General features: G+C 44.0%; 1 long non-coding RNA gene across 1 annotated transcript; it reads right to left on the bottom strand.

The window, feature by feature from the left end:
• Positions 1-861: 861 nt before the first annotated feature.
• On the bottom strand, positions 862-8,733 carry LOC118617449. Its single transcript, XR_004956830.1, has 3 exons — positions 8,678-8,733; positions 3,164-3,327; positions 862-944 (listed from the first exon to the last, which is right to left on the bottom strand). It is a non-coding gene; the product is annotated as an uncharacterized LOC118617449 (long non-coding RNA).
• Positions 8,734-11,932: the final 3,199 nt, after the last annotated feature.

Here is an 11,932-nt window from a genome sequence, read left to right as displayed (position 1 = left end):
CCCCTTGGGCTCTGCCACTTATTTGCTGCCCTATAGCTGGGTCGAAGCATTTATATTCTCTGAGCTTCAGTTTCCTCCCCTGTGAAGGAGGACTAATACACTCCTGACAGTGTTGTTGTGTGGGAGGTATTACCTAGTGTGGGTCCTAGCACATACAGAACGTTCAAAAACTACTGATGATGATGAAGATGGTGACGACGACAATGGTAATGATGATGATGCTCTCTACCTAACTTATGCCATCCTACCAACTTCCTGACCCTAAAGCCCTGTTGCAAACTCTGTCCTTTTAATCCATTACCCCATGCATAAGCTCCAGCAATGGCAAGATATAAAAGGAACAATTTATCTTACGGTTGGCAGTTCCTACTGTCATCCCTCTGGTAGCCCGGCAGGCACACACAGTCAGGGGTCCCATCGCTCTTCACCACGCATTGCATATTGTGTTCTGCCTTGCAGGTATCAGCACACTTCGGACCTAACGCTTCAGAACAGAGTGATTTCTGGGTGATTTTCAGAAACAACCTCTTGAGCCCCAAAGTGATATGTCACAAAATACAATTTTTCCACATTTCTTTTTCTAGGCAAAATGAGGTGCTCACTGGCTGTGCACATGATGTGCCCCCCATGAAGCTACCCATGGGCTGCGACCCCAGCTCACAGCCAATGCCACACTTCAGGGTTGTATGTCTAAAGCCAAAATTCATATCCCTTCGGATCTGAAATGCACCTGGACTCTTGAGCAGTATGTTTGTATTTTGCAAATGTGAGAGGAGAGAGGGTAGGGGTTGTGAAGGCCATTTAGAAGCAGGTGGAGCACTTACCAATACACACAGCAGTTTGTGGGTTGGGCCTTTCCAGCCCCTCTTTGCATTGGCACAGAAAACCATCGCTGCAGTCATCATTATTCTTCACACAACCATAAAACTCACACCGATCTTGCTCTGAGGGTTGCAAATAATTCAAAGATATATTCAGTAAGACAGTATGGATAAAGCAACATGTGAAAGCCTCCCCCGCCTTGTTGTTATAATGTCCTTTGAATAAGTTTGGGGATTTAACAAATGAAAATTTGGGATTCTAAATCCCAATTTTCTCTTCCATGACTATTTCCTTACATTATTCAATTCAAATTAATTCAATCCAAAGCAGTGCAATTATGTTCAAATTCAAGATCTCTTCTGCGCCTACTCTATGCTGGGTTCCACAAGGGACTTTGTAGCTATATAACTTTTGGGTCCCATCTTTGTAGAGTTACATGTTTGAACCCATAGCAACTCCTAGTCCAGACTTTAAGTACAACGGGAATTAGGGGTTCAGGTAGTAAAGGTGACATCATGGAGGAGGTGGGAATTGGGTTGTCTTGAAAGACAGGGAAGATCTGAACAGTCTAAGGAGGCAAAGTCTGTCTAAGTAAACAAGGCAAGAAAAGAAGCAAAGAATTCTTGTCAGGGCATAGTGGTGTATTTGGGTAGGGGAAAGACAGGATGGTAAAAGTGGAAGAAAATAGAAAATTCTTGGCGGTGCCATTTATTGGCTATGGGCTCTCTTTGTTCAGTCATTTGATTTTTGGTGGGTCCTTCCCTCCATCTATAAAATAGGGCCAGTAGCCTAGCCAGTGTGGCTCAGTGAATTGAGCATAGTCCCATGGACTGAGAGGTCCTGGTTCGATTCCCAGCCGGGGCATGTGCCCAGATTTCAGGCTCAATCCCCAGTGGAGGGTGTGCAGGAGGCAGCTGGTTGATGTATCTCTCTCACATTGATGTTTCTCTCTCTCTCTCTCTCTGTAAAAAATCAATAAAAACATATTTTTAAAAAAGTACAAATTAGCAGTTATAAAAAATAGTCACACAGATATAAAATACAACATAGGGAATACAGTCAATAATATTATAATAACTATGCATGGTGTCAGATGGGTACTAGACTTATCAGGGTAATCGCTTTGTAAGTTATATAAGTGTCTAATCACTATGTATAACAATATAATATTGTATGTCAACTGTAATTGAAAAATAAATTTTAAAAACATGTTAGGAAAACAATATGGTGTTTCCTCAAAAAATCAAAAATTGAACTGCCATTTGACCCAGTGATCCCACTTCTAGGAATATATCCTAAGAAGCCTGAAACACCAATCAGAATGAATATATGTACCCTTATGTTCTTAGCAGTACTATTTATAATTGCTAAGATCTGGAAACAGCCCAAATGTCCATCAATAGGTGAGTGGATAAAAAAGCTGTGGTCATATACACAATGGAGTACTATGAAGCTGTAAGAAAGAAAAATCTCACCCTGGCCGGTTTGGCTCAGCGGTTAGAGCGTCGGCCTGCGGTCCTGAGAGACCCGGGTTCGGTTCCCGCTAAGGGCATGTACCTCGGTTGCAGTTTGTCCCCGGCCCTGGTCGGTTGTGCGGGTGGCAGCCACTCGATGTGTTCCTTTCACATCGATGTTTCTCTCTCTCTCTCTGTTCCTCTCTCTCCCTCCCACTGTACCTGAACAAAAAATGGAAAAATGTCCTCCGGTGAGGATAAAAAAAAAAAAAAAAGAAAGAAAGAAAAATCTTTTATCTTTTGAGACAATATGGAGGGACCTGGAGAGTACTATGCTAAGCAAAATAAACCAGTCAGAGAAAGACAAGTATCACATGATCTCACTTATTTGTGGAATATAATGAACAAAATAAGGTGATGAACAAAACAGATCCAGAGACATAGAAGTAGGGTTCAGACTGACAAACTTCAGAGGAGGGGCAGGGGAAGAGACAATCCAAAGAACTTACGCATATAAACATAACCAATGGACAAAGACAACAGGTAACATTTCTCTAATCCTCTGGAAAGCTACAACGGGAGATAAAACCTTCTTGATTTGCCTTGCTTCATCTCTCCCTGTCCAGAGAGCATTTGTCCAAGACTATTTTCCAAAAAAGAGAAACACACTGGGCAGGTTGATGACCTGGGAGATGGTTAGAAAGGCGTGGGAGCCAAGTGAGAGAAGAAAAGGAGGAAGAATGGACTGGTGAAAAGGTCCGTTCCTGGAGACATCTGCAGATTCAGTTATCAGTTCTTCTTGCCCCCTTCTTACATACAATGGAGACGTCTACAAACAAGTAGGTGGGTGTTTAGGTAAACGTTGAATAAAATGATTTGGTACTTACTAGTATAGCTTGCAAAGTCAGCAGAGTTGTTTGAAATTCTTTTATTAATTGCCTCAGATACAGTCATCTCATTTTGTTTAGAATTTTCTGCAAAAATGTTTACTACTTCTACATCAACAAGCTTGTCACCAGCACGCATTTCGGATCTTGCTAGAGCAGATAATCTAAAAATGAAATGAATTCATCACTTGATGAACTAAACACAAGCATCAACAAATTGGTCTTTGAATTTCCCATACTCCCAAGTCTCCCAGTTCTAATTCTGATGCACAGATATATCCATAATGGGGGGCCCAATAAGGAGGCCTGGGGTTACAATAAGATGGCAGTTTACAGGCCCAGAGATCTCTATTTAATGTGTATTTGGAGGAAACCTATGGCTAAATTAACCCATTGGAGGATACTTAGAAAACTGTGGACAATCATTTTTAGGATCTAGGAGCCTGGAACGAATCAGAAGTAGAACAAGTAACATCTGAAAGAGTAACTTGTTATCTTCTGTAGAAAATCAAAAGTAAGTCACTTGCTGAGCTGTTAAACCTCAGAATTGTACTTTGAGAGAGACAGAGAGGACTGGCGTTCCTCCCTGTGCCCAGAGAGAGCGGTAATCAACCACACAGAGTCTGGGTCACTCCAGCAATGGCCAGGAAGTCAGCAGGCAAAGTGGGCATGTGATTGGGCCTGGGTACACGAGACCCAGAGGAGAACTGAAACAGGACAGATGGGGCTGTGGGAAACATGAGCATATAATACCAAATCATATCACCCAATACTGAGTGTCTGCTAAGAGGAAGACACTGAAAGTTACTCTTTCAGATGTTACTTGTTACTCTCTCTAATCAGCACTGCAGTTGGAGTCCTAACAACAGCTGGGCCAGGTTCTAATTCTGCCATTGTCCCAAAGGAATCAAATGATACAACCACTGAGAAATAAAAGGTCTTTTAAAAACACCCTCCCTGAAAAGGGGACTCTAGTACACTGCTGGCGGGAATGCAGACTGGTGCAGCCACTATGGAAAACACTATGATGTTACCTCAAAAAATTAAATATTGAACTTCCATTTGACCCAGTGATCCCACTTCTGGAAATATACCCTAAGAAGCCTGAAACAACAATCAGAAAGAATGTATGTACCCCCATGTTTGTAGCAGCACTATTTACAATAGGTAAGATCTGGAAACAGCCCAAGTGTTCCATCAGTAGATGAATGATAAAAATGCAGTGGTACATATACACAATGGAAGTACTAGCAAACTATAAGAAAGAAAGATCTCGCCCTGGCCGGTTTGGCTCAGCGGTTAGAGCGTCGGGCCTGCGGTCCGGAGAGACCCGGGTTCGGTTCCGCTAAGGGCACGTACCTCGGTTGCAGTTTGTCCCCGGCCCTGGTTGGGTCGTGCGGGTTGGCAGCCACTCGATGTGTCCCTCACGTCGATGTTTCTCTCTCTCTCCTGTTCCTCTCTCTCCTCTCTCGCTCTATCTGTACAAAATATGGAAAAATATCCTCAGGGAGGATAAAAAAAAAAAAAAAAAAAAAAAAAAGAAAGAAAGATCTCTTATCCTTTGAGACTACATGGAGGGACCTGGAAAGTATTATCCTAAGAAACAAGCCAAACTGAGAAAGACAAGTATCATATGATCTCACTTATTTGTGAAATACAATGAACATAACAGTCTGAGGAATGGGATAGTCTCAGAGATGTAGAAGTCGGGTATAGACTAACAATCCCCAGAAGAGGGAGTGGTGGGGGAGAGATAAACCACAGAACTTGTATGCATGAACAATGGACATGGACAACAAAGCTGGGGACAGGGCGGGGAGGGAAGGAGAGGGGGGAATCAGTGGGGGAAAAAGGAGAAACATCTGTAACAAAAATAAATAAATTAATAAAAAAATAAAAGAGAGAGAGAAAAAAAAAAACACCCTCCCTGCCCAGCCGGTGTAGCTCAGTGGTTGAGCATGAACCCATGCACCAAGAGGTCACCAGTTCGATTCCTGGTCAGGGCACATGCCTGGGTTGTGGGCAAAATCCCCAGTGGGGGCATGCAGGAGGTGGCCAATCGATGTTCTCTCTCATCGATGTTTCTATCTCTCTCCTTCTCCCTTCCTCTTTTGTAAAATCAATAAAAAAATTTTTTTAAACACTCTCCCTATTTTATTTGTGGCTGTGTATTTTTTTTTTTTTTTAATTTTTGTTAGTCCTCACCTGAGAATATTATTTTTCCATTGACTTTTAGATAGAGTGGACAGGAGGGAGGGAGAGAGAGAAAAAAATTCAGTATGAAAGAGACACATCGATTGGTTGCCTCCCGAACGACCTTGACGGGGGCAGGGATCACACCTACAACCCAGGTAGGAGCCCTTGACCAGAATTGACCCTATGACCCTGTGGACAGCAGGCCAACGCTCTAACCGCTGAGCCAAACCAGCCAGGGCATTGCTGTGTATTTTTAAGACTCAGGATATATTTTTCCTGCCCAGTTTTTTCCCTCTACCTCATTATGACTTTTGAATAAATACAGAAGCTCAAAAACATACCCCACCTATTTAGGAAATGTTTACAGCCCTGTTGGTTCTTCAGAACAATCAGCATGATCCAAAACATTAACCAAATTCTGTTGTTAGGAATGCTCTCCTCAACACAGTCCAAAATACCAAATGGCTTCAAATTCTCATTTTAAATGGTCTCCCATGATTCACTTGTGATAGGATTTGGAGGTAGTGGGGCAGGTAGGTGGCAGAAGAGAGGGGTCTTTGACACAAGTTAATCTTTATCAGTTAAAAAATGACCAGAACCCGGCCAGTGTGGCTCAGTGGTTGAGCATCGACCCCATGCACCAAGAGGTCACCAACTCGATTCCCAGTCAGGGCACATGCACAGGTTTTGGGCCCAATCCCCAGTGAGGGGCATGCAGAAGGCAGCCAATCAATGTTCTCTCTCTTCGATATTTCTATCTCTCTCCCCCTCTCCCTTCTTCCCGCTCTAAAATAAATAAAGAAAAAAAATTTTTTTTAAATGACCAAAAATCTATGGCATGCATTCAGAGTGGAGCGAGGAAAGACATGCCATCCATAATTCATTCATTCCAAAATTCTGTTAGCTTACACTCGAATTTAGGAAGCAAGACGTTATGCTCATGAGTTAAAGGAGCCACTGTGGACTTGAGTGACATCAAAAGGTATAGTATAAATGACTAGAGCACTGGACTTGGAGTTAAGACACCTGCGATCTAGACCCAAGACTGACTCAATGTCTTGTGGCCCAAGACCAGTCACAGCTCTCCTGAGCCGAGTTTCCACTTCTGTCCAAAGAGAGATTTGAGAGTTAGAGAAATTCTGAGGATCCTTCAATTCTAATATCTGTACCATAGATAAAGATCTTGGGGATTCAAAGGAAAGAGTATTGCACTGGAGTCTAAGAAATGTCTTCTGCCCTGGCCAGATGGCTCAATTGGTTGCATTAAAAAGTTGTGGGTTCGATTCCCAGTCAGGGCACATACCTAGGTTGTGGGTGCGTAAGGGTGGCAACCAATCAATGTTCCTCTTTCACGCTGATGTTCTTTCTTCTCTCTCTCTCTCTCTCCCTTCCTCTCTTTCTAAGATCAATAAAAAAAACATATCCTTGGGTAAAGATTTTTTTAAAAAGTCTTTCTAGCCCTGGCCGATTTGGCTCAGCGGTTGGAGCATTGCCTGCGGACCAGAGTCCTGGGTTTGGTTCCCACTAGGGGCATGTACCAAAAAATTTATTTATTTTTTATTTTTTATTTTTTTTTATCCTCACCCGAGGACATTTATTGTTCAGGTAGAGTGGGAGGGAGAGAGAGGAAGAGAGAGAGAGAGAAACATCGATGTGAAAGGGACACATTGAGTGGCTGCCACCCACACGACCAACCAGGGCCAGGGACAAACTGCAACCGAGGTACATGCCCTTAGCGGGAACTGAACCCTGGTCTCTCGGGACCGCAGGCCAACGCTCTAACCGCTGAGCCAAACCGGCCAGGGCTGTACCAAAAAATTTTAAAAAAAATAATAAATAAATAAATAAAAAGTCTTTCTAAATAAGACTAAGAAACATTTACCCTGCCACAGCCCCCTGAGGGAAGTAGTTACTGGCCAGGACACTGAGCTCACAGGAACACTGCGGGCTCCCTTTTAGTAGCTCCATAGAAACAGAAGGAACCCCCCAACCCCCGCCAAATGACCTGTGGGACCAGCTCTCCATCACACTTGCAGGGCCCCATGTTCTGGAAGGGAAGTAGATGGAAACTAACATGTTGAAATCATCTATGTGCAAGCACTTTGTGCAGGGGAACTTTCCAATGTCACTTCATTTATTCCTCCCAAGGTTCTAGGAGAGGCGATCAGATTATCTTAGGTATACAGATGAGGTGACCAAAGTTCAGAAAGGTTAAAACAACTGCCCATTCATGCAGCGAGGAAGTGCCAAGGCCAGGATTGGAGCCCAGACTTGGCTGAAGCCATCCCACCTCACTGTTCCTGTGTTATCCAGTCTTGCTCAAAGCATGGACTCCCTCTTTTCCACCAAGTCAAACCAAATGCCCTGAAACAACACCTAGCCCTCCGGCAGCTGTCCGCTGTGAACTTCCAGCTTCAGAGCCTCTGTTCTGGCCCCCCCCCCCCCCCTGCCTGCTGCCTGCCCCTTGCCATGCAGCACTGTGCCTCCCCTTAGTCTGCCTGCTGGTCTCCTGGCTGCCAATCACGCTGGCCCCTCATTCATTATCAGCTCAAAATTCACCAGCTTCAGGGGCCCTCTCTGAATTTTTATGCATTAACATACACTGTATCTTGTTCCACAAAGAATTTGAGGAAGCTCCTAAAGATAGATGCAATAGTAAAACCATAACATATGAATACATTAGGGCTCCTTTTTCTGCTCAGCTTCATTGTCTGAGAGCATACTTTCCTCAGGCTGCAGCACTTGTGTGTGAATGTGCTTCGGAGAAGGCTGAAACAGAACTGCTAACTTCTGGAGAATCCTTTGCCTCTTTGGGTCCTTAAATAGCCCTCCGCACTGGACAATGCCCATTGATATGCTCAAAAAATGCTTGTTTTTACTGCAGGAAGAGCTCACTACTGGTTCTTTAGTAGCCAAGTGTGAGACTTGGGTGTTATCTCCCTTACTCCCTCCATATGAGGAAAGAGATGACCATGAGCCACTCATTCTTTCCTGGCCCCCCTGGAATGCACGTTCTGAGGATTGACCAGGTACAGTTTGTAGCCAAGGAATCAAATCAAATCAAACCGATCCAGGTAATGCTTAGGACCATGTGCGCAAATTGCTGAATAGCCAATCACAGCATCTTGCTGTCTCCAGGCTACAACTTTGCCCATCCACACCAAGGTCAGTGTGACATCAGAATGACTACCTCCTCCTGACTTGTGATTTCCTCCTGACTGTGATTTCTTAGTGTTGCACAGGGAACTCAAGAAATGAGAAATTCAGCAAATGCATACCTGCCTCCAAAGTACTCCATTTGGTCTATAGCAAACTTACCTTAGTTTATAAATCACAGTCTGTCCATAATCATCATTCAAAAACACATCTGCAAACTGTGGAAGAAAAGAACAAATTTTATAACAACTACAGAGTGGGGAGGAGAGTAATACTATATCTAGGTTTTAGCATAAATACTAGGATAAACTCCTGTATATAAATATCACAGCAAATGATTTATTCTTTACTTGATCTCTAACACCTTTCAGTGATTTTTGCTGTAAAATACTAAGAATTTAATACAAGTCAGGGTTATCCAAGAAAAAGATGGAAATCTAAAATAGCCAAATCAATGATCATACTCTTAAAAATTAAGGTGACTAAGTTATTAAGTTTGTCTTTTTAAAATCATGGTAAAACCCAGCCAATGTGGCTCAGTGGATTGAGCGTCATCCCACAGACTGAAGAGTTCCTGGTTCAATCCTGTTCAGGGCACAGGCCTGAGTTGTCTCGATCCCCAGTAGGGGGTGTGCAAGAGGCAGCCAATTGATATTTCTCACATCAATGTTTCTAGCTTTCTCTCCCTTACCCTCTCTCTAAAAAAATCAGTAAAAAAAACAACCCCATATTTAAAGTCATGGTAAAGTTTTGCATATTTGTTAGACTTATCTATATGCCTGCTTCATACATACATTCATCAATTTACCCAAGGCACATGTCTCTAATTGCCTACAAAGCAATTATACCAAGGGACTTAGAAATTACAAAAATGGGCTGACCCTGCCCTTTGATCAAACAGGGGACCACACCATGAGACAGGTAAACGCCACAGAGCAATACGATCTACTGTGGAAGTTCAAGGAAATTCTCTTTCATAAGTTGCATAATTTATTTTGTTTGAACCTCACTCTTCTCATTGAAAAACTTGAGAGAGCAGAGATTCCTGCCATGCAGGTCTCTACTGGGTATGAAATGAGAGGCTTTGTGAGCTGGAAGGTGAATCGTACCAGGCTTGACTTGTGTCCTAAGAACAGAGACAACTTGAGATACGTGTAGAGATGTGGCCAGAGATAAAGCTGCGCCCCCTGGCAGGGATGGGGTGGAGGTGAGTTGAGGGTCCCAGTTAGAACATAAGTTCTTTGATGCCAAGAATGGGGTTTGTTTTCTCTTTCTTACGATACCTTTGCCACCCCTACCCGACAGCACTGAGCACAGGGCAGTCCCTAGGAAAGGCCCAACACTGGTTGACTGATGATTGAATAAATTAAATGTGAAAGACATGACCTTAGACATGTCTTCCCCTGTTTGGGCCCCAGTCTTCATATTTGTTAATGGGTGCTGAACTGGGATGACACAACCTTTTTCTAATCCATGACTTTTTATTACTTTTCTCCCCATGGGGAATCTCACATTTTTAAAAGGTCATGCCAACCAATGTCATTTAAAAAGATGTTAAATAATTTCTCTTTTATTCTAGTCAAATTCAAATAAATCTGATGCTCTAGTTAGGCTGGGCAGCCTTATATCCAGAATATGTCTCCACTCCTTTTAATTCTTTTAAATATTAGGGATAGTCGGTATTTCTACCAGGGTCCTGGGAATCCACTCAGGAACAAGCTCACTGGATGACCCCAGGGTCCCTTTAGCTCTCCCATTGCCCATTTTGTTTTCTTAATCCCAAAAGGAAACATTGCTAGATTAGCATTTGGCATAGGAAAATGTGTTTTTTGTTTTTTTCCCTCTTTCGGGTCGCCCTTTGAGGGTGTTGGAATATACACCTCCAGGTCGGATAAGAAGGCAGCGCTAGCCAAGCAGGCCTGCCTGGGCTCCACTGCCCTAGTCAGCAAGTGTGCAGAGGGCAGATCTGTGGTCAGGCAGGTCTGGGTTCCAGTCCCAACCTCCTCCCTCAGCAACTGGGTCAGTTGCTTCACTTTCCTGATCCATGACTGCCTAATCCACAAAAGAGGCACCACCGTATTCTCTCCCCACGGGGCTATTTTGAGAATTAGAAATATTACACATGAAATGCCAGGTACAGCGCACAACAGGGGAACTCCGAACCAGGGACTATCCATTTGGATTCAGTGGGTTAATAAAACGGATCCTGGGAGACTTCGCAAGGTCTGAGCCAGTACTGCCCCAGTGACCAAGTCTGCTCAGAGGACCGGAAAGAAAGTGAATTGTCTCTATTTTCTGATCTCTAGGAGGTGCAAGGGAGTGCTGGGTCATCCCTTTCGGATGAACAGCCTCTTGGAAATTATAAGCACACACTATCCCGTTCCTGGTCCCCCTGGGACCATCCAGACCTGACTGAGATCAAGTCTCTAAACTGGTCTCTGCAGACCAGGGCACAGGTCTGGAGTTGGAGGGGCATTTTGGTGGCCACAGTGACCAGTGCTTAGTAAAGGCACACAAGAAAAATCAAGGGACTCCCTGGAAATAGGAAGGCGTTGGCCTTGCCTTCTTCAATGTACTGGCTGTCATCCAAGTGGGCCAATGGGGCTGTAGATCCAGAATAAGAAGAGATGGCTTGGGCAGCTGGCCCATCAGGCACAGGTGGTATGACAAAGGGGCCAGGGCGAGCACTGGGCTGTGGCAGCGAGGGTTTTTATCCCAGCGGTGCCAGGCCCTGGCTGTTCCGTCGTGAGCACTCGTTTCCCCTGTACAACCATTTGAATAATCCTTTTTTATATTTTATCAATTCTAATAACAAAACTCTTTTGTAATGATAAACGTAACTCGAAATGGAAAGACATTGTCATAGACCAAGACGTTCGTTTTCAAAGCCTGGCTACGCATTGGGAAGCGCGGGCTGGATGCTCTCTGCAGACCCTTGCAGATCTAACATGCATGGGTCCAGGGGGGCATCTCCTGTGACACAGTCACTCACAATAACCACCATGGAAAGAAGCTATTGTTCACTCTGACATTTTTTTTTTTTAATCCTCACCCAAGGACATTTTTCCATTTTCTTGTTCAGATAGAGTGGGAGGGAGAGAGAGAGAGAGAAAAACATTGACGTGAAAGGGACACATCGAGTGGTTGCCACCCGCACGACCTAACCAGGGCCGGGGACAAATGCAACCGAGGTAGGTGCCCTTAGCGGGAACCAAAGCCGGGTCTCTCTAGACCGCAGGTCGATGCTCTAACCGCTGAGCCAAACTGGCCAGGGCCACTCTGACGTTTTTGACAATGGGGAAAAAAGGAGGGAACAGATGTTACTGTAGATGGAGCTCCTCTGCCGGGCTCTAAAAAAGTCATACCAGTACAGAAATGTATGCAAACTGGAATGTAAAAAGGAAAGAACAAGCAACA

This window comes from Molossus molossus, unplaced genomic scaffold, assembly GCF_014108415.1.
Source record: "Molossus molossus isolate mMolMol1 unplaced genomic scaffold, mMolMol1.p scaffold_m16_p_5, whole genome shotgun sequence".
Taxonomy (NCBI): domain Eukaryota; kingdom Metazoa; phylum Chordata; class Mammalia; order Chiroptera; family Molossidae; genus Molossus; species Molossus molossus.
Note: the sequence above shows the minus strand (reverse complement) of the source record. Positions and strands in the feature narration are given on the sequence as shown.